Source organism: Anthonomus grandis, chromosome 3 (genome assembly GCF_022605725.1).
Source record: "Anthonomus grandis grandis chromosome 3, icAntGran1.3, whole genome shotgun sequence".
Taxonomy (NCBI): Eukaryota; Metazoa; Arthropoda; class Insecta; order Coleoptera; family Curculionidae; genus Anthonomus; species Anthonomus grandis.
The window spans coordinates 24954494-24978237 of record NC_065548.1 but is presented as its reverse complement, the minus strand read 5'-3'; the positions used below and the strand labels follow the sequence as shown (position 1 = coordinate 24978237).

At 32.6% G+C, this 23744-nt stretch overlaps 1 protein-coding gene across 1 annotated transcript in view; it reads right to left on the bottom strand.

Annotated features, from left to right (window-relative positions):
- LOC126734300 (uncharacterized) overlaps positions 1-15700 on the bottom strand; it is a 103138-nt gene extending 87438 nt beyond the window's left edge. The window contains exon 1 of the mRNA XM_050437861.1: positions 15333-15700. The gene's annotated coding sequence lies outside the window, so the exon portion shown is untranslated. The remainder of the gene's footprint in view (positions 1-15332) is intronic.
- Positions 15701-23744: the final 8044 nt, after the last annotated feature.

The window sequence follows — 23744 nt, the reverse complement described above, 5'->3', positions numbered from 1 at the left end:
TATTAGTGAAAGTTTATGAAGTGGATACCTAAAGTCTAATGTCATTGTGTTATAATTATGCACCGTTATTGATTGTAAAAGATTTGGTTTACATATACGGCATTTTAAATTCTCACGACTACAAATGGAAGAATCTCTATGACAAAATTGATGACATTCATCGCCTCCATACTGTCTCTGAAAATGGACAATAATCTCTTTTCCAATAAATCAGAGATATGAAACAGGAAATTTTCAACCTGTCATCAATTCTTATGGACAACCATGGTGAGACGGTAAAGGTACAGGTCCATGATTCTTCCAATAAAGAGTTAAAAAGTGAAGTAGAGAATCTGAGGAAAGATGTTAAACAAATGGCTCGCACCATAGAACAATTAACTAAAGAAAAATCTAATGTTAAAAGTTACCAACCTGTAACTAAAAGGACGATAGCCTGCCAGACTGATCATACAGAAAAACCAGACCCGGAGGTTCCGACGTCACCGAAGTTCAACACAATGAACAAAGATGAATGGCATTACGTGGTTATATCAAATATGCCACCTTCGTATACCGGAAATCAGCTTGCACACTTCATCAAAGAAAAACTGGGAACGACGGACTTTATCCAATGTTTCCCAATGCTAAAAACCAAGGACATTGCACATTCCGACTTCAAAATTGGTGTGCAGAACTTAAATCACTTAAAGCGGCTGAAGGATATTAGTATGTTGCCACCGGGCACTCTCATAAATTCATGTTTGGAAACCTCTAAAGCGCCAGTCCAAAAAATAGTACCACCTCGCCCAAATCGAAGCCTTCCCAGTCTAAGTCTAAGCCTCACTCTCCAGACAACCATAACCTGCCACATCGCTCAGTTCCATCAACATCTTTGAAAATTAGTTCTGATAGGGAGGCCATTGCTGCCTCTAAATCCCTTGCAACAGAATTATTAGAGGTTAATTTTGTCATCGATTATAATTCAGTGGCGAATAAAGCAGCAAATGTGGACCCGTTGACTCCACCAATAGCGCGACTATCAAGAGGCTCAGATGCGACTGATGGTCGCTATTTATTGGTCAGACTGAGAGACCCTTCCATCTTAAAACCTCTTAGGCTATTCCTTGCCTATCTGCATGATCAACCCTCCAGTATGTGTTTTGAAGGACATACCAACACAAGCATCCGATTGGCACTTGCATCAGAGGGACTTCCTGGTGACGTGTACTCTTTGCGGAGGCTCTACTTTCGGTACCATGATGCCTATTGTATTGGTCCAACTGAACTTAAAGCAGATCTGTCAGCCTTCAGGTCCTTCTTCTCATCAGAAAAGCTGCTACGCCTTCAACAAATCAGAGAGAGTCATAGCAATTATTATTCTGGTGGATCTCCCGCCAGGAATAAAAATTTTTAAATGACTTGACGCGAACAGAGGATCAAGCACCCTCTGAAATACTGGACAATGGCAAGCTTAGTATTTTCTCTCTAAATATTCAGTCCTTAAGACATAAAACTAATGATTTATTTCTTTTACTAGAAGAGCTTCATTTTCCAGAAATCGTTGCCATAACTGAACATTGGTTGCATGTTGGTGAGCCTGTGATGGTGGATAATTACACTACAGTTGCCAGATTTGATAGAACAAATCTAACTCATGGAGGTGCTGTGATATTATCTACTAGCAACGACTTTTCAATGGTAACCAAGTTCGATAATTTAGTTTCTGAAAAAATATTTGAATTTTCCATTGTCTACAATAATAATTTTGATCTTTACGTTGTTTGTATTTACAGAACACCTGATGCTGAGGTAAATGTTTTTTTCCAAAAATTACTAAGCTTGCTTGAATCTCTGCCGTTAAAAAGCAAACTCATTTTATGTGGCGACCTAAACATTGATTTTTCCAGTGTGTGTGCTACTCAAGAATCTCTCCAGTCCATTTTCGACTCGTTTGGCTTAATCATGCACATTAAATCACCTACCAGAATAACTAAAACCAGCTCTAGTATAATAGATTAAGTCGTATCTTCCTTTAAGCCAAATTTCGTCGATTGTACTGTCTTACGCTCAGGTTTCTCAGACCATGAAGCAGTGTTAATAAAGTTTTCCATAACTAAATCTAAAAGTAAAAATGTTCCACGCAAATTAGACCGTATTTTCTCGGATAAAAATCTTTTACATTTTAGGCACCTTCGTCAATAAACTGACTGGAATATTCTCCCTGACGACGTTGATTCAGAATTCTCTAGATTTGTAAAAACGCTATCTAGTCTTTCTCACAAATCCTTTTCTTTGAGACCTCTTAAAAAGAAACAACATAACCCCTGGTCTCAAGGTCCAAGGATATTTACTATAATAGGAGACTGGCTAAATCTAAAAATGTGGCTAAGGAAACATAGTCGATTGTTAATGCTTTGAGAAATAAGCCTTCTTTGTCGAATACTATCTCCACTTCATCTGAGAACCTTAATGATTATTTTGTAAATGTGGCAAATAATTTAATTAGCACCATAACTCCTTCCCATGATCCACTTTCATATCTTCCCATTGCGAATGAGAATTTCCACAGTTTTTTTTTACGCCCGTAGTGTTACCAGAGCTTTGCAGTTCAATTAGGGAAATCAAAAACAAAGGCTCTTCTGGAATTGATGGACTTACTCTCAAAATGTTTTCAAATCTGCCCGAATGTACATTATGTCATCTTCTTACTCTAATTAATCAGTCTTTTCAACATGGTGTTTTTCCTAACTGCCTTAAGTTGGCGATAATAATTCGACTACATAAAGGAAGAGACAAAGATCAGTCTTTCAACTATCGCCCTATCGCTCTTCTTCCCACACTTTCAAAAATTATTGAAAGATTGGTTAAAAAAAGACTTCTTCATTTTTGCTAAAATACAAAATACTTACTTCCCATCAATTTGGATTTTTAAATAACAAATGCACTAATGATGCTATGTTTTCTCTTTTTAATAATGTATACTCTAGCTTAAACAACCAACACCCTACAGCAACAATTTTCTGTGATTTTTCTAAAGCCTTTGATTGTGTTAATCATGACATCTTATTAAAAAAGTTGGAATATTATGGGTTCAGAGGAGCGCCTTTTGAATGGTTTAAGAAGTATCTCAATAACAGAAGTCAAGCTGTGAGAATTGATTCGACTATGTCTTCTTGCAAGCCAGTACAAAGTGGAGTGCCTCAACTTTCCGTACTTGGCCCTATTTTGTTTCTTATCTTGATCAATGACATTGCTAATCTAAATATTAACGGTAAAGTCTGTCTATTTGCTGATGATACTAGTTTTACCTGGAGTAATCCGGATATTTCTACACTTCATAGAACCGTATCTAGTGATTTAACTACTATCAAATCATGGTGCTACTCTAATCTCCTTGGTTTTAACATTTCCAAAACTAAAATGTTGTCCCATAAAAACACCTTGCAATCTTTTGTACTTGGTAACGCAACAATTGACGAAGTTGATTCTGTAAAGTTTTTAGGGCTAACTGTTGTCAACTCGTTAAAATGGGACACACATATTGACTCTTTATCAAGAAAATTAAGTTCCGCTTCTAGAACAGTTTATTTTGCCCTTTTTGAATCGCACCTTTGATACGCCAATCCATCTGGGGTACATGTAGTGCAACTCAATTTGACCGTATTTTTAGACTACAAAAGAGTTATACAGACGTTATACACTGAGACTTAAATACAGAAGTCATTGCCAGCATTTCTTCAAAAAATTTCAAATATTAACTCTTCCTTCTTTATTCATATTTGAGTCCGTTTGTCTAATACCCAAACACGATTCAGCATCTGATAGGCCTTCCCATAGTTATCCACTTAGAAACACGGAACATGATCTATACCTGCCTACCCCACATTCAGAGTTGGTCAAAAGTTCCATATTATATAATGCAAAAAAATGCACAATCATCTGCCATTGGAAATTAAATCCATCACATCTTTTTTGCATTTCGTAAAGCATTAAAAGCATTCTTACTGGAGAGAGCTTTTTACACAGTTAACGATTTTTTTTTGTAATCATTGATTTGAAATTTCGCACTAGCTGATTATGTATTTTTACTATGTGTACATGTTTAGGTATACTGCTTTGTTTAGCTATTTTAGGATTTTTTATAATTTTTTACTTATTTAAACATTTTTTACATTTTTTTAAACATAGAGAGATTTTTTATTGATTTTTTTTCGACATTGTATACATTAAATTGTATATCTTATAATAATATTTTTGACTACTTACAATTTCTAAATTGTATTAATCTGTATATATTGTAGATATTCTATTCTATTTATTTATTTATTTATTTAAATTTCGTTTTGTTTTTCTGTTCTTTAATTATGTGTTTTGTTTGTATTTTTGTGTCTTTTTTGTTTTACAGCTTTGTCCACAAATTATAACAATTTCTTGCATACTAAAGCATTGATTGATTGATTGAACATCTTGGCATTTTCGTTTACATTTAAATCATTATTGCCAAATTTCATTTGCAAAGGCTTTTGTATGTTACATTTTTTTGTTCGAAACATTATAATATTTGTTTTTTCTTTGTTTAAAATGAAACTATTTATATTAAACCAGTATGTGATCATATAAAATTATTAAAGTATTCTTCTGTTTTATGTGATAAATCTTTTAATGATTTACCAGTAATAATAATATTAGTATCATCAGCATATTTAACAATCTTCTGGCTAGGTGAATTTATTAGGAGATTGAGATCATTAATAAATATTATGAACAATACCGGACCAAGTATGCTGCCTTGTGCAAATCCTACATCATTAAATACATATTTAGAATTACCTGTTTTCGTATCCTTTGATATTTTTACTAATTGTTTTCTGTTATTAATGTAGGACCTAAACCACTTTATTACATTTCCCCTTATGCCATATTTCTCTAGTTATTTTATTAACAGGTCCCTTTTCAAATAATCGTACGCTGTGGTTAGATCTAAAAGCATTCCAAGAGCAACTTCACCATTTTCCAAATGTTCTACAATGTTTTTAATAAATGCAAATACAGTAGTTTGTGCTGATTTGCCTTTTAAGAAACCGTGTTGATATTCGCTAAACAGATTATTGGAAGTAAAGAAATTAATCAATCTTGTGCTCAAAGCTGCTTCAAAAATTTTTGAGAAACATGATAATAGGCTAATGGGTCTCTTAATAAAATTATCACAATCCTCCTTTTTAGAGCGCGAATTTATTTGGGCAATTTTTAAGCTTTTCGGAAATATTCCATATTTAAAAGAGTTGTTAATAACATAGCACAGGACATTATTGATTTCAGAAGTTGCTATTGTAATAATACTTGTAGGGATTTCATCTATTCCACTGCTTTTTTTTATTTTTTAACCTATGCGCCATGTCACTAATTTCCTCTGGTGTAACAAAACTTAAAAACATTGATTGAACAATTAAAGAATTAAATGAAATTTTGGTTAGGGAACTTAATAGATCTGGAATAACAGAAATTTAAAATGTATTATACATATTTGCAATGTATTCTGGTTCACCCTCTAATTTAACAATATTGTCTCCCACATTATTATTTATTTCCTTGCAAATAGACTACATACACATATAAAGTATAATCATAAAAGCATAGTGAACCTAAAAAAATGCTTATTATATACAATATCCTTTTTGCTTCTTAAAAGGAAGCGGAGCCAACTAATGATTTAATTGTAATATTCACATTTTATTAGGTTTAACACTAGGATTACATACAATACTTAAGAGGTAAGAATCTTAAATTCATGATTTTAAATAATATTTAGGAATTGAATAGTTAGTAAGTAATAGTAAGTTAGAAAGAACTTAACTATTAATTGTTAAAATATAATTAAATCTTACATAGCACACTCAAGCAAGACTAAAAAAAAACCTAAAAAGATAATTTATCACCATAATATCTTACTCAGAGGTGTTACACCGTTTTAATATACATTAAACTGATATAAAACCGTCGGCCTTCCGATATATCAAGTGTTATTAAGACCCAGAGATAAACCATTTATAACTTTATGCACGACTCGTTTTAAAAATTACAGATTTTGGGTGGTCCGACTAGTACAGTTAACTTGTCAGTAATCTTGGACCGCAAGTTAAATTTTATAAATAAATGTTTACAAAAATCTATAAGAATTCTTCTGGTACCACACCTTTTGTCAGCCATAAAACACAAGACTGACCGACCACCTACCACACACACACATACAAAGAATCTTCCCATGTTAATCAAGCGTGTGCAATCATTTAGAAATTTCTAAATTATTGCCAGTGGTATCGTCCGCAAACCTTTGGTATAGGTAACGTTCTTTTGACAGGTCAAAACAATAAATTCTTGTTAAGTTCGCGACATCTGGGGTCTGGAATTCGTAGAATTCGTGAATCACGATTTCTCTTAAATAATGTCATTATATCTATTTAATTATGCATTATTTATAAATAAAGGCCTTTCAGATTTTTATGCTGCACCATGTTGCCTTTATATACAGCACTTTTTATGTGAATTGTACCTGTTATAAGTCAATTCAGTTATTCCATTTATTTATAATTTTATCATATTTTACCTTGATCTTTAATTACCTTAATTAAATGCTTTAATTAATCTAATTAATGCCGAGAGGTATAAAATGAATTTGATTAAAACAAACGACACCGATAATTGTCAATTATTTCAGATACTTTAATTGATAATGATAGACATTTAAGATTCTGTTATTAAACACCTTATTTTATAAATTGTATTAATAATAGATGATCATGTTGTATTAAGGCAGTTATTATAATATGAAGCACTGTAAAAATTAAAAAAATCGAACCAACTATAAGGTAATTAGAATCCGCTTATCTCAGATCCGATATTGTAACGAAACTTGAGAACATACTTTTATTGGCACTATCAAAAACATTAACCTAACTCGCCTTGACTGTCGTTAAAGGTCAAAACTAACTAAACAATTAAAACTAAAATAAATGTCACAAAGCGCGTCCTTCTTAAAGCGTGATGGAACAGTTGCAAGACATTTAGAATTTTCTTCTTAGTTTTTGCCGAAAGAAACCAATAATTTTAGGAGAATACTAATAGTCAAAGCAAGCAAGTATACAAATTCTAAAAAATTTAAAATACAGAGATATAATGAATGTTTAAAATATAATACTGACTGAAGGGTAAACCAGACTTAATAATCAAGCAATATCGGCATTAAACTGTTAGAGTCCTTCCTCGGGTTGTTGTCTCCTAGATTTCAATTGAGCCTGGTATCCTTGTTGTAAATGAGCTTCAGTGTATCTCATCTCTAAGGTACGCACCAGTACGTTCAAATTGTACTTCTCCTCTAAGGCATAGCTTAAGATTAATTATCTTTTTTTCGTTATCCCAGCAATTTTTCCTAGCAACGGCCTCAAACTGATTCAAGTAGGTACTCCATGCTTCTTTGCCATCGAACTTTGGTGGCTTCACTTTTATCATTGTTTGCATTTCACGATCAGGATAAAGTGGTGTCCGATTTACTTTTATCTCTAGTTCTTGGATCTTTTTTTGTACTTGCCCCAATTCTTCTTCCACTGTTGCTTCGAAGTTAGTCATTAATTGCTTCTGATTCATCTCCAGATCTTCTCTGTTGTAAAACTCGTTCCTCTTGTTTCTTGTCTCGTTTATTCTGCTCCTTTTTAATATTATCTTTTAAATTCAGTAAGTTATCTTTCATAGTCTTAATGAGGTCCTCATTTTGTTTCTTTAGGTCATCTTCCATGGTCCTAATCGGATCTTCATTTTCTTCCTTTAGGTCAATTTTCATGATCCTAATCAGGTCTTAATTTTCCTTCTTCAGGTCGGACTTAATTGTCTTTAGTATTATTGCAGTCTCATTCTTCTTGTTCTTCTCTCTGTTTATAGTCTCGTTCCTCTTGTTCTACTTTTTGCTCGTCAAACTTTCTTAATAGCAGCTCCATCAATTTGTCGGTTTCTGTCTTGGCCTGACTTCTTGTTAAAGGTATCCACTAAAATGGGCTATCAAATATCCTATACTTCTACCAATTGTAACGAAATTCGGGAACACACTTTTATTGGCATTGTCAAAAACACTAATCTAACTCGCCTTGGTTGTCATTTAATTGTTTTTAAGATAGAAACTGACTAAGCAATTAAAACTGAATAAAATGTCATGAAGCGCGTCGTCTTTAAAGCCTGATGGAACAGTTTTAAAATATTTAGAATTTTCTTCATAGTTTTTTTCGAAAGAAACCAATAATTTTAGGAGAATACTGACAGTCATGGCAAGCAAGTATGCAAATTCTGGAAAATTTAAAATACAAGGATTTACAATAATATAACCTAAATAACCTAAATTGGGACCAAAATGGGACCTTCAAACAAGATGAACTACTTAAAAAGTAAACACTACGATAAAAATATTAAACCCAACGTAAGTAGAACTCTAAAAGAACCCTACGAATTAAATTTAACTACAGAATACGAATAAAATAGTAAAAAAACTAAGAGAATAATTAACGTATTTACATTTTCATAATAATATTATTACAGTCGGTGATTCATACTAATTTAGATTTTATACTGAGTGGGTGAATGCTTGTAGTCATTTCAATACCATTTAAAATTGTTGGGAGAATAATCTAATAAGTAGTGCATTGTAACCTAAACTCAAATAATAATGTAGATATCCCTTATAATATCAAAACACCTGAATAAATATGAATTGTCTGAACTCCGCTATAGTAGAGTAAGGATATAGTAATATTAATGGCAGAAATTGGTCTAAAAAGTGCAACGATTATTTTATATTACGATTGGAAATCAATAACAAAGAGAAACAGTTGATTCGGTGTAGTTATAAATAGACAAAATATACTATATATTCATCTTAAAACATTTGTTCATAAAACCTTGGAGTTAAAAATAATAAATAGCCAGCAAAGTATGTAATTTCATTACAAAGTACGTATGTAATGAAAGACGAAACTGCCATGCGAAGGGAGACTACTAAAGAAGACTGAAGATATTAGGAAAGACATTAATCGACTAAACAAATAAATTAGAGGTATCAGACCCAGAAAATTACAAGAAAGAGCAGAGGACATAATGCATCTGACCTAACAACATAAACAGCAGGACCCAGAAATCTGTACCGAGGAACAATGTATAGACACATTTAAACAGAAGTTATCAATTTTTTCAGGTCCCTTAAGAAGCTATTAATCCAGTAATAAAATGAAACAAGACAAGTTACATTTTGAACGCTTAGAGATCCAAGTATATCGAAAGCTCAACCAGACTGCTATTAGCACTTAAACAACTAAAGAAAACATCAAAGAGTTCTGAGGCACTCAATTAACAACACCTTGTGAATGCAACCTCGACCTGAATGGCTAGATGAAGAATAAGCAAAGTGTCAAACATCATTAAATTACATTTTTACTATTTTCAGTTGATGAAGTGGCAAAAGTCATAAAAAAGCTTACCATCACTGGAAAGCTTCAGGCTCCTGTTTCGTCCAAAATTACTGGATTAGGAAATTGTAGTCAACACATCAACAACTGATCTACCATCTAAACAACTTTCAATTTTTTAAAAGAAGGTACCACTTACGTCTTGTTCAAGGACTCCCAAAGCAATCAAAATCCGCCCAAATATTGCTCAATAACATACTTACCTACACTCTATAAGCTAATTACAACTTGTATTAGACAACGTATTTACAGACATTGTGACAAGAATAGTATCATAGCGATTTAACAGTATATACCAAAGGTGCTATGGGGTGTAAAGAACAGCTAACTATCGACTCCGTGGTTTGCAAGCTGGTATTTAACAATAAAGAAGCCTTTTTGGCAGCGTAAGCTGACTAGCGAAAAGCTTTTAATGCAGTTCCACATAAATGGCTGATCAATGTACTTAAATTGTACAAAATAGATGACCCCATAATTTCCTTTTTAGAATTTACTATGGTACCTTGATAAACATTAATAAAACTCCAGGTACCTAACAGTAACTGTATTGAAACAAGTATGATTCCTATTCGTAGAAGTATATGTCAGGAAGATTCCTTTTCAGAAAGTCCATTTTGGTTCTGCCTTGCCATAAACACACGCTCTAGCCAACTCAATTCAACTAAATATGGATTTCGCCTTAAAAAGAATAATAACTAAATAAACGAACTAACAAGAGTAAACCTACTTTATATGGATGATTAAATAATTCTTGCAGCAACACAAAATTAACTGGAATAATTGCTTAAGATAGTGGAAAAGTTCTCTGAATGACCTTCGGGCTGAATAAGTGGCTAGCTGTGAATATTATTAAGAATAACCTACAATCATGTGACTTAGATAGGAAATGATCAGATAGAAACTAATGCTATGGATAAAGAACAATCCTACAAATATCTCAGAGTGAAGCAGGCGCAAAGAATAGACCATAGAACTATAAAAAGTGAGCTGACTACTATGTTCACTACAAGAATGCGACGACTCCTTAAAACAAGTCTTAAGAGCCGAAACTTATTTAAAGCTATTAATACATATGGAATCAGTTCACTAACTTACTGTTTTGGTATTATAGGATGGACTGAAATGAACACCTAAAACTTGCAAAGAACAGCTAGAGCAACCCAATAAGCATCACCTGCGTAGCGCCGTAGAACGAACTACGCTACCTCGACATATATTAGGATTAGGAATAACCGACATAGGAAAGCAACTGACTCAGCAAATTAATAATTTGCAATCCTCCTAAGAAAGGCTGAAACATGAGATATTTATCGTGCAGTATGTGAAGCTGACTACTCAACACCACTTAACTCCAGGAGCTTGAGCTGCCCATAGCATAGCACCGAGTAAGAAAAAATAAAAACTTGGATGGAAAAACCACGACATGGAAAGCATATTCAGGGGTCTTAACAAGATTATGTCGACATAGTGGCGTCCATAGATATAAAATAGTATTCGAGGATTACAAATAATTTCGGGTAAAAAGGTAAATCATTCTGATACATTAAAGAATCTGGACAAACTATTGGATACATTACAATTACCATACTAAAGTTTTTTCCTCATATAACCCTCAAAAAATATTATGTGTAGAGAGGATCCAGTAAATTCGCTTATAAGTCAAAGGCTTTTGTGAGATCAAAGAAGATAAAAATTCTTTTTTGATTCTTGCCTTATATCTTAAATTTATAAAAAGATATGATGGTTTCTAAATTAGTACTTAGTATTAAAAAAATACCATTGCTTAAAATAGGTACTTAAATTAATAATATTTGCATGATAGTCTAGTATGGTGTCTAACGCTCATTGCTTATTGTTTTAAACATTCAATCATTTGCAGTATCAATAATATAATGCTTTTCTTCTTCGTTGTTTTGGCTGTGTTATTTATTTCTTTATTAGCAATCTTTAGTACCCGTTCCTGTTCTGCAATATTCTAGTAATGCTTTTCTTAAGTTAATAAAGTTGTTTTTCGACATTCCCAAATCAACTTTTTAGTTCATAAAGTAAAAAATGGTCTTCTTCACCTACCTTTCATTTCCATCTTCATTTTATATCGACAAGCAGTGTATAAAGTTTATACTTTTCTTCTTGTGAGCTATAAAAGCTTTCTAAGTTTGTATCAAGTCCTAATTCATACGATTAAAATCAAATTATCAATAACATATAAGAATCCAACAAATATTTCTTACTTTCAAATTAAAGTACAAGACACGTTCTGTATAGTACCAATTTTTCTTAATGGCTGTATAATTTTACTCCTAAGTAAAATTAATAATGTCTTGTTTCATATCAGTTAAGGCGATATATGTTGTGTATTTACTCCACAATAACGTGAAATAACAGTAATTTGGCCTTTTCACACGTTATTTATCATCTGATTTTGTCTTCTTGTGCAGCATTGGTGGTCATGTCATCTAAAAATATTCAGGTTCATCCTTATTCTAGACTTGCCTTCAAATTAACTTCTCTAGTATCTGATGAAATGCAGCAGGTTTACAAAATTCTTACTACATAGATCAGGTACTAGTATAGAGTCTAGCATGAACTTTATTAAATGAAAGAGCTTACCCAATTTAGAGTCTGTTAATGTATAAAGGTTATCCAAAACATTTATCAAACTTACCAGTAAATGATAGGTTTTAGGTTATAGGTTATACCAAGAGCAGTTCAATAGTTAAAGTATCTTGGCATTCACGTTTAATATAATTTGGTTTTATGCTTATATATTTATTCCTTATAATTATCACAAATTATATCTATATTATATACAATTCTCGTCTTGTATTTATTTATACGGATTATTTATTATTGGAAGTTTTGATTATATCGTTGCATAAAATCTAAGGATATCATTTTAATTAAATAGTTTCATTATTCACAGAATATGAAACGATTTAATTTAAATATAAATTATTCAAAGAAGTTATTATTATTTATTTGTGGCCTATTTGTTTCAATTTTTATCTACTGTATATATACTTGGCAAATACCTGTAAAAGGTTTTCCGGTACGTTCCAAACCAAAGCAGGAAATATGATATAGTGGTCATAATGAACTTTGTCAGTAAATGGGTTGAGGCATATGCTCCACTAAACCAGAAAGCCTCTACTATCATCGACGCCTTAATAAATAGCTCTGCCGATTTGATGTACCTTTAAGACAAATTTCAGACCGAAGACGAAATTTTGAATCCAGCTTAATCCAAGCATCTGTAAGATGCTTGGAATTAGGAAAACGACGACCACTGCATTACACCCGCAGTTAGATGACTTCATGGAACGAATGCATAGTACAATTAAGCAGTATTTGGCCATAGTAGTTTTAGACACTAAAGAGACTGGAATAACTTGCTTCATTTGTTCCTGCTGGCTTATCGATCGGACATCTATAAAAGCATAAGAGGGTCTCCGTCTCCGGCAGTATTAGGAAGAGAACTCTGTCTTCCATGCGATCTGAAGTTTGATTGTTTACCGAGTACCGATGTTGCTGTTGAGGACTACGTTAGTGAGCTGTATATAAGAATGGATGTCATTCAGAATCAAGTCCGCGTTTTCATTTAAGATCGAATTGCATTTTCAGCGATCGAAGAAAGGACGCATATAATGTTAATGTCAAAGACAAGAGATACAACTGTTTGGCTTTATGACCCTAAGAGACGAAAGGATCTCTTACCGAAACTTCAAACATTTTGGGATGCGCTGGACGTCCTGGAAGCCATCAACGATGTTCTTTCCTAGATACAAAAGCCACCGTAGGGTATAGCTCGAGTTATTCATTTTGCAGACTGGCTCCTTAATATGAAAACCATGAAAACGCTGAGGTGCGACAAATAAGAGTCGAATTTGGCATTGGATTGTCCGTTATTCTATAATTTCCAAAACGGCAATACGGCGATCTGTGAAGTACACTAAGATGTATTCAATGCTTTAGCTTATTATACTTTGCCATATTATGTGGCTAAGGATTTACAAATGTCTGGAAAAATACCTTTCTGCAGAAACTTAACTAAATGGAAAAATTCAAGAGCTACCTCGATGTAACCCCAGAGTCAAGCAGGAACTTAAAATAACTGGTAGTAAGATTTTTTACTTGGTTACTAAAGAGGCGTCACATCAGAAACGAATCTATTTAAATATTAGGAACGGTTTGTGTTCTCTAAAGTCGTGCAATTTCGAAGCTGGTATGCGAGCTCGATAACCTGGACTTAAGGATAATTCACAGCATGCTAGAAATAGTCTTTGTTTCTACAGGCGTGCAAGGTCTTATGTGCTTTAATGCTCCTTAACGTCATTCTTTTGAGAAAAGCGTTGATTTTAAGCAGTGTAGCGATTTATTTCTTAGCGACACCGCGAGCATATGAGCTGTTCTCCCTCGTTTCAGAGTTATCACAATGACCCAAGCAGGCACACCGCACGATATCTCTAGAGTCACGTGAAAGGCTATCGAATCTTCTGGAACCATGGTCTAGCGAGTATATGAGAAGACCTCGCGACCAGAAGACCAGTTTAAGTGGGAATATTGGCGCGATTTTTAAATTGTTTAGCCTTAAGCTATTGTTTTAAACCAAAAATATTTGTTGAATGAGCTTCTTAATTTGTGTAGACTTATAGGCGATTTGTATTTGACTCTGTTTAGACACGTCAATCTAAGATTTTATTTAAATTTATAAAATTCCTAACTTTAATTAAATAAATATTCATAACGTTTACCCTATAATTACCATGATATTACAAGGCAAATAAGCATATTATTTCTTTTTTTTATAGCTAATTGCATAAAAAATTAAAGATGTACGACATAAATGAAACTTTGAACTAACTAAACTAAGACGCCAGGTTATTATTGTGGTGAGATCATTTCAGATGTTTATTTCTCATTAATTCGAGATACTTTTGCGACATCAAGTCTGTATTACATCCCTCTCACATGCATTTAAATGTTCAATATTACTCGGAGTTTCGGGAATATCATCTTTATCGTGATCAGTATGGTTCAATTTTGCAACTGTAATTATTTAATCAGTAGCGACACCTCATCAATATCATCATCTTTTTTCTATTGCTTTTTCAGTCTCGGGCATTCATTTGAATTGGTCATTGTTAGCTCAACCTCATTGTTTTTCATATTTTATCAAAGCAACTTTCAGCTTTAAATCAGAAATATTTCTAAGCGTTTGTCATTAATTTTTTCATATAAATATAATATCACTTCCTGGTAGTTTAATTTATTACTATTTAGGGCCCACATTACCTTCTAAATATTGAATTTCCCTCAGAGTTTTAATGATATTATTTTCATCTTAAACAGTTTGGTTAAACTTTTGCACTTCATTTCTTTTCAGTAGCGATTTTCAACATTCATTACTATAGAAGTTGATATTTTATTTATTAAAATTGGTTAAGGAATTTAATAAGGAGTTGGATTAATATTATAAGGTTTTCCGTGAAAACCTGAAAGCTCATTTTATTTTAAAAAATAGTAGTATAATGATAATGAAAAAATATTAAGAAGTAAAAAATGGACATTTTATTAATAAATATACTAACAGCTAAGCAAATAGCCATGCAAGTTTTGTCTAAAAGTCTTAAGAAAAAAAATAATATTCATATATATGCCAATTCAGAGAGAATTTATTGGTTCCAAAAATAAAAAAAGAGAGTTTAAGGAAAAGGTACTTAAATTAAAAAAAAGTAGCTCACAAAATCTATTTCTTTTTTAAATTTAAATAAAAATATCGATTCTGCAAAATACTATGAATTGGTGAATATTATATTACAAATATTAGAAGAGGCTGTTAAAAATACTTACGGTTCGGCAACTCCAAGAAATAACTTGTCATAAGACTAAACTGTCCCGATTTCCATGAGCTCTCATATCACCAACGAACCTGTCGATTTAAAGTTTAAGAGTCAACGTCACCGACAAAAGGTTACCGGCATCAAAATATAAAAATCACACGCGGTGTAACATAACGGCAAACCCGTTAAACTCAGGACCAAATAAATAATGAAGATTTGGCAGGCGAGGCGGCACGAAAAATCAAAGAAGAACGTACGAAGAAGAAGTACCTGTAATACGACGTACGTTTGATGACGGTACTACTGCTAGACTGAAGACATAGCGGCAGATGGGTTGCAAGCAAGATGGGTTTTTGGTTCACTATGCGCGACTGCCGGTACTTCTTCTTCTTCTGCTGCTGCTGCTGCTGCTGTTGATGATGGAGAATAAGAAATCGACGGCGAAGATGTGTGGCACATTGTTGCCATGTAAAGATATGAAATTGTTGTAATTTTTTTGCCCGATTATAGGAATCTGATAAGTTTTAATGATTGAAATTAATTATTCTTTAATTGCTTTTTTATGGCACTTTTTTTTACTTTTTATATGACATAGATATAACATTTTTATAAGATTTTTTTTTCAATACTATTTTTTTAATCGGCAAAGTATAATTTTAGTTTAGTTTTATGATAAATATCGATTTTCAGTTACCAAAAATATTTTTAATTTTCTTGTACCTCTTTAGCACAAAGTAGTGCCAAAATGTTGGATTTGCAAAAACAAAGTTTTAAAATAGATTGTCTTCAAAAGCTTTCTTCTTAGACTTTATTTACTAGGTGAAAAAATACTAGGTAATACTCTTTTTTTAGAGGGTAATTAAGTATTTCATTTATTAAAGTTCTGTCAAACACCTACAGCTAATCTCACCTTCACATATCAAGTGGAAACCCAATTGTGTGAGATAATAATAATAATAATAATAATAATAATAATAATAATAAATGCCTTTATATTACGAAAATAGTTACAAAAGTTATTAACCAAAAATGCGGCGAGATCTAGCCTGGGGCTACTCTATCTAACCGCACTGCTCACTTAACATACGAAAGCATAACAATGTAAATAATAAATAAATTGAATAAGTTTTAAACATTATGAAGAACATACAGAGAAAGTAATAAGTAAGTAATTAGTGATATAACTTAAAATTAAATGAAATATATTTTTTATATTTTAGTTATTAGTTCGCAGTGTTAGAAAAGTAAGATTTGACAGCTTTTCAAAATAAGACAGCCGAGGTTTTAGCTTTAAGGTTATTTGGCAATGAATTATATACCTTAACCGCACTATAACTGAAAGACCCTTGGAATTTGGAAGTTCTATGATTTGGTATCAAAAGGTTTGCAGAGTGGCGCATTTCACGGCCATGTATGCTGTTATGACTGGATAATTTGTCATATAGATATTGGGGAAGTTTATTATAGAGTACCTTATAAACAAGAACAGCCATATTGATTTTATAACGTTCATCCAAATTCAACCAGCCAGAGGCAAGAAATAACGGGGTGACGTGATCAAATTTTCTTCTATCGTAGCAAAACTTTAGGCAAGCATTTTGTAGCTTTTGTAGGCTTAACTTGTCCTTTTGAGCAAGAGCTGGCCAGAAGAGTACACTACCATAGCTAATTAAAGAGAGAACCAACGAATCACTTAATTTGAGTTTAACATCAAAAGATAAAATATCTTTATGCATGTATAGAATTTTCAATTTTTAATAGGCTTTTTATAAAATACTGAAAATATGTTTTACAAAATTAAGCTGATTATCAAGAAGAATGCCTAGGTTTCTTTCGCAATCAGATGGTTGTATAATATTTCCATCGATAATAACATTAAAAATCAAATGATAAGATTTAGGCATTCCAAAAAGTAATAGTTTAGATTTAGTACCGTTGAGAGCCAGCCCATGAAAATTAGACACGTGTACAATTTGATTTAAATCGGTATTAATGCGTGCTAAGCCAGTATTTAGTTCATTTACGGAAAAACTGAGTAGAGTTGGACGTCATCTGCATATTCTTGAGACTTGCAGTTATGCAGGAATTCAGAAAAATCACAAGTATAAATTGAAAATATTAATGGCCTTAAAATGCTGCCTTGAGGAACTCCCTGATTAATATTTAAATATTCTGAAAAGGTGGAATTTAAGTGCACTCTTTGCTTTCTATTACTTAAGTAATCACAAAGTAGACTCAGCGCCGACTCGTGTAATCCAAAATATTTTAGTTTGGTAAGAAAAAGAGAGTGATCCAGAGTATCAAACGCTTTGCTATAGTCCAGCAGCACTAATGCAGTAACCTCTCTATTATCCTAAGCACTAAAAATATCATCACATAGATGCAATAGTGCTGTCGCGGTACCATGCTCCGATCGAAACCCTGACTGAGTAAGAGGAATTATGGAATTAAGTCTAAAAAAACTATTTAATTGCATATACATAGCCTTTTCCAATATTTTAGAAAGAGTTGGCAAAGAGATATGATTGTAAGCAGCATAAAATTATCTATAGAGGCTTTCTTATCATTATATAGGCAAAATAATTTTTTTCTTCTCTAAAATTGTAATATGATTGATTTATGCTGGAAATATACACTTTTGACTTTGAAAATATTATTATAAATATGTAAATACCTTAATTATTCTCCTAGTTTCTGTACTATTTTATTCATATTCTGTACTTAAAGTTGATTCGTAGGGTTTATTTAGAGTTCTACTTACGTTTGGTTTAATATTTTTTGGCCGCAATTAAGGTTATATTATTGTAAATCCCTAGATTTAAAATTTTCTAGAATTTCTATACTTGCTTAATTTGACTGACAGTATTCCTCTAAAATTATTAGTCTTTTTCGGCAAAAACAATGAAGAAATTACAAAGATTCCAAAACTGTTCCAGTAGGCTTTAAAAATGATGCGCTTCGTGACCTTTTATTCAGTTTTAATTGTTTAGTCAGTTTTTAACTTTTTTGCTTAAACTTGCAATTAAACGATAATCATGGCGAATTAGGTTGGTCTTTTTGCCGTTGCCAATAAAAGTGTGCTATCGAATTTCATTAAAATATATTTTTCCCTCATTTCTTCTTATCATACCTAGGCTCATACATCTATAGGCTCTTTTGGCAGCAATTTGCCATTTATCTCGACTAAAGTACATGTGCACCGCTTGTGGCAAAATACCATTGAATAATTTCATTAAATTTTTTTTATTAATTAATAGATTGATTGATTATTTCTTCAATAATCAAGCCGACGATGATCGACTTCTTTGACAGTCCATGTTTCTTATGCATATAGAAAGATCGACAAACGTACTTACTAAATTGGTTTGGTTTGTTTTGTGATATTCCGATCACTTTATATTTTACTTAAAGGTATTATTGTGGACTTAACAGGCTAAATACGTCGGCTTATTTAGCCATTACATCCCCCAGTATTTTCTATTATTGCTCCAATATAGACGAAACTGTTGTCAACTTTACAATATCCAATAGTCTGAGTTTTAGGATAATTGTTATATTCTCTATCAACAATTATAATTTTGGTTTTATTTTAATTCATGTCTAATCCGTAAAGAGCACGGCCGTAATTTTCAAGTGTTGTTACTAGTTCCAGAATTTCTCTCTAGGAGGCAGCATTATCAGCAATCCTTAAGTTACACAATTTTGAGCCGCCAATATTTACTTCACCCTACTAGTCCCATAGAACCTGTCTTATAATACATTCAATATAGATAATAATTTGCTTTCTAATTGCCATAAATGTTTCTTTTAGAAATTGTATATTGCTAATATTTCCTTAAAAATGGGATAATGTTAGCTCATCTCAGAAACTTATAATCAATAACTAAATAATAATGAATCCAAAATTTGAAAATGGCGAATGTTAAGTTAATTTTTTATGAAAATGATATAGCATATTGAAAATATATAGTTTTTTGATAAAGTGTAAATATAATATACAATTTAAATAGTGTATTGTGTAATAAATTTTAAGAAAATCTCTTTGTACATGGGTGTGACGCTTTATTGCCATACGAGTATAGAAAGAGTCCATTTCAAAATTGTTGCACATTATAGAACTTAGTTTACACACTTTGGAAATTTATCTAAATTTCCATTAATCTTATTGAATGCTAGTTCTATTTTCTATATTCATGAAATAATTATTAAATTAAATTACTTATAATGGTTACAATTAGTAGTAACGTTGGTATAACAGTTTTTAAAATTCACTATAGGAATGCTTCTTTTATTTTTATAATTTTTTGTGATATTTAGAAAATATTCAGAGGAATATGATTGGGTTGCTGAGTCATTTCTTGGCAAAGTGTGCAAAGAGATTTTCGATTAAATGTTGGATGACGGTGGCTCCACAGACTCCATTATTTTATTAAATACATCTAATTTATTTTCAATGGACTTGCCAATATATTCTTAAGCAACCGCTCTGCAATGCCAGCACCCATGGCCCTTTAAAGTGAACAAGTCATTCTCTGCTGTCTCTCTCCCCTGGCCGCTCCAAACCATAAACTTGTTAAGTATATGCAGTTTCATAATATTCTCGGGATTTTTCAGGTAATAGGCTCAAAGATATATTTGCGGCTTGCTACGTCAATTCAAAAGGATGGGTGGAAAAATTAAGAGAAAATTTTATATTTAAGTTGAATTACTTTTCAATCAATATGACACTAATTAATACGTTACGCCAGAGACAATTTTGGCAGTGTTATTGTGTCTGGTTTTCGCGGTGACAATCTCAAATACCAATTATTACCAGAAGCTTTACTTTTAAGATAAGCGTGAGCAAAGATTGCACACTTAGAAAATTTGAGCACAGCGTGTGAAAAACGTGTATTTCAGATTGGATTTGTCATGTGTTTTTAACTTTTTACAGACCAGTTGTAGAGAAAAGCAATTAAAGCAGCTAATTACCCTTATAAAGTTAAATAAATAAAGTTGCTGACAATTGCTTAAAGAAATCCTAATTATTAAAAGCCACTTTACAGCAGATCCACTAGATTATTTTTGTAATGCTTAAGACGATCTAAATCCAAATGATCTCATTTAAGTATCGACTTAAGCTTTATTTTTTCCATAATTTAGAAGAAATCCTACGACTTCTGCAAGGACTTCGATACAATCGAATTTCTTTAAAATTTTACTCTTAAGCCTACGTCACTATATATTTAAGAATTTTAGCATTAATTTTAAAAATTATAATAATAATATTTCTTAATAATTAATAATAATCTTTCTCTCATATGGATCCATGGTATGGTGGCCAGCGGCATTAAAGATCACCCAGGTCCAAAAACTGGCTAGACTGTAAAGAATGGTCTGTTTACTAAAATTACTGGAGCTATGATAACTATATCTTTCCTTTTAATCCAAGGAAGGAAAGATATAGAGGAGCATAAGGTGATAAAGGATGGCGGAGAATGGCGCAATATTCACTTAAGATAAAGCCATATGACGATTGCTCTCAGGATGTGTAAGAAGATACTAATTTTGTACCATACCATACCATTTTGACACTCAGATGCACTACAGCAAGTGGCAAACTAAGGTTAAAGAAGAGCTTTCTGGGTGGAAATCCCAACAAGGGATGAACGGTCAACAAACCAAATTAAGGGGCTAAACGGTTTTCAAGCCTGGTACATAGATGGGTCATGGATGGAAAGGGCCAAGTTAGCCGGGGCCGGAGTGTACAGGATTAAAATGAACATAGATGAATCCTTTCCGCTAGGACAATACACTACAGTTTTCCAAGTAGAGGTGTTTGCTAAACCTAAACTACCAAACAAATGGGAAGCATTGGAAGGTAACAAGGGGATTTGTATTTACTCTGATAGTTAAACTGCCCTTAGGGTGAGCCAAAAACTCAGGGCCATCTCTGAGATATTTTAAAGACTTGCAACATATAAGGAAGTAAAATTGAGGTGGATATCAGGACACCAAAATGTCGAGTGTAATAAACGAGCTGATGAAATAGCAAGATAAGGTTCTGTTAGCTCCTTTGTAGCCACCGAGTAGTTACTTCACCACAGCAAGAAACAAATTTTCAAGGAACTTTATTATTGGAAAAGGCTGTATATATGCCAAGGAGATGATACTAGATCATAACGGCTCTAAAGTAAGGCGACTGTTACTAACAAAGCGCTAAAAAGGGACCAAAGACTTCGTGGAAATCCTAACTGGGCATAACGTCCTAAACAGACATCCACACCTTCTTGGTATAAGAGAAAGTCCTCTTCATTCGAATAGCGCTACCGGGGAGGAAACTTCATTGGACATATTAGGGAAATTTTCAATAGGCGAAGTCGCCTGAAAAGGAAAGTTTTTTGAGCTACGATACCCTAACGGGAAGATCTTAAAGATGATAAACTAGTAAAAAGGCTAAGCCTTTATTAAGGGGAGGGGCCGACTCAGTGAAGATTCTGCATTGGGAGTAGAGGCGCTACGCCTTACCGTAGGTGATTCTGGGGTTGGCGAAAAGGGACTCTTAGGCCTACTTGCCGAGCTCTAGCTCCCTCACCATTACTACTACTACTAATACTTAGTTCATTAGTGGTCTCTTATCGCTCTTTTTCTTTTTTAATATACAGATTGTAAAATTGGAAATTAGCCGTTATCTGAAATAATGACAACACCGCTTCCTTTCGTGATGAGCAGCCGATCAATTTTCCTTTCCATTATAATCATTACATGGAAAACAATATTTTCGATGTTAATCTTGGGATGAAACTTTTGTGCTCATAAGTTTTCAATTCCGTAGTAGGTATTTGCAAAAATTAAATGTTTGGGCTGGTATTTTGAGCGACCATATTGAGTTTCTATAAAACCAAGCCATTCAAATCTTCTCTGATTGAGACCTGGAATAGGTCTATTTTCAGGAAGATGGCTATTCTGTTAATAACGCGGCTATGGTATATAGGAAGGATCCTCCGGATTGATTTAAAAAAAACACTTTTCTTAAATTTATTTTTCACTAGCTTTAAAAACTGAAACCTTAACATTCCCTTTCTACATCATCTGTTTTACATTATGTCATTTATCATATATACAACAGTTGGCAGAAAATTAAAAATTTTAAAAATATCTACTACAGGTAAAAGAATTAACCAAATGGCAATATTAAAAACCCATATTGACCTGCAGGTGCTACGAAAGAAGTGTACTTTTAATCGACAACTCTTCAATATCTATATGATAAAATGTGTTTTTAAGATTCAAGCAGGTAAAATACTTCTTACCTCTCAAGTGGCTAATCTGGTTTTCTATAACTGGTATGAGACAATTCTCTCCTAAAGTGTACTTGTTAAGAATACGGAAATCTATACAAAAACTAAAATTATTTGTCTTTTTCTTAACAAGGACAACTGGTAAACTATATTCAAAATGACTCTCTAATAAGACCGTCTCTGACCATGTCAAAAATCATACTTGATACAATTTCCTCTTCAAAAAAGGAAAGTCTTCTAGGTTAAACAAGGAAAAGTGTATGATTGGAATCTGAATCAATGTTTATAGTTTCTCTTAGATTTAGAAGGTCTTACAGGGTTTACATACCTATTCATTGCCTAAAACATCTCGGAAAAAAGCAAACATTTCAGATTTCAAATCCAGTTCGTGTTGGTTAATATAATCAATATGCAAAATTTCATTAGTAATTTTTTACTCTAAAAGCTAAGAAGAATACATTTGAACTGTAACCTCTCCATTTTTAAAAGTTAAAGATAAATGTTCCTAAGATAGTAAATCGAGATCATTTAAATATTTTATAGTAATAGCATCATCAAGCACGATCTAAAACATTAAATTAAACTCAATATGTTGCATAAAAATGACGCAAAAAGCTATTGATCCCAAATTAGTAAGCATAGTATTATTTACACCTACAAAATCTCTGCCATTCTTCCTTATCTCTGCATATTTTTCTTATTAAGTAAAATACCACTACCAGAATATAAAGTACCAATAAATACCTTCATACTAAATGATACATAGTGGAAAGTAAATTTACTACTTTACTAGTAATGTTAAGCAACCAAGGCTGGCTTTACTTCTGTTTTTTTTTCTTCGAGCAGTCACCATATTTGTAACTAGTTTTGAGCCACACTCAGATAAGGATGCTCTGGCTCTATTTCTTGCTATCAAAAGCATCATGTCCAATAATGTTGTAGTTGAAATACCTGAAGGCATCCTGAGAGATCTGTGAAGAAGTACGTCTCCATTCGCGCATATCTAGCTTGGTGTATCTTGCAGGTCTTAGTTCAGGCTCTTTCCTAGCACTAAAAGTGGTTTTCAGTACTAGCAAATCGTTCATATGAGATCATATCCCAAAATAAATCATTTTCATCAATAGGCACTTTAGACATCATAT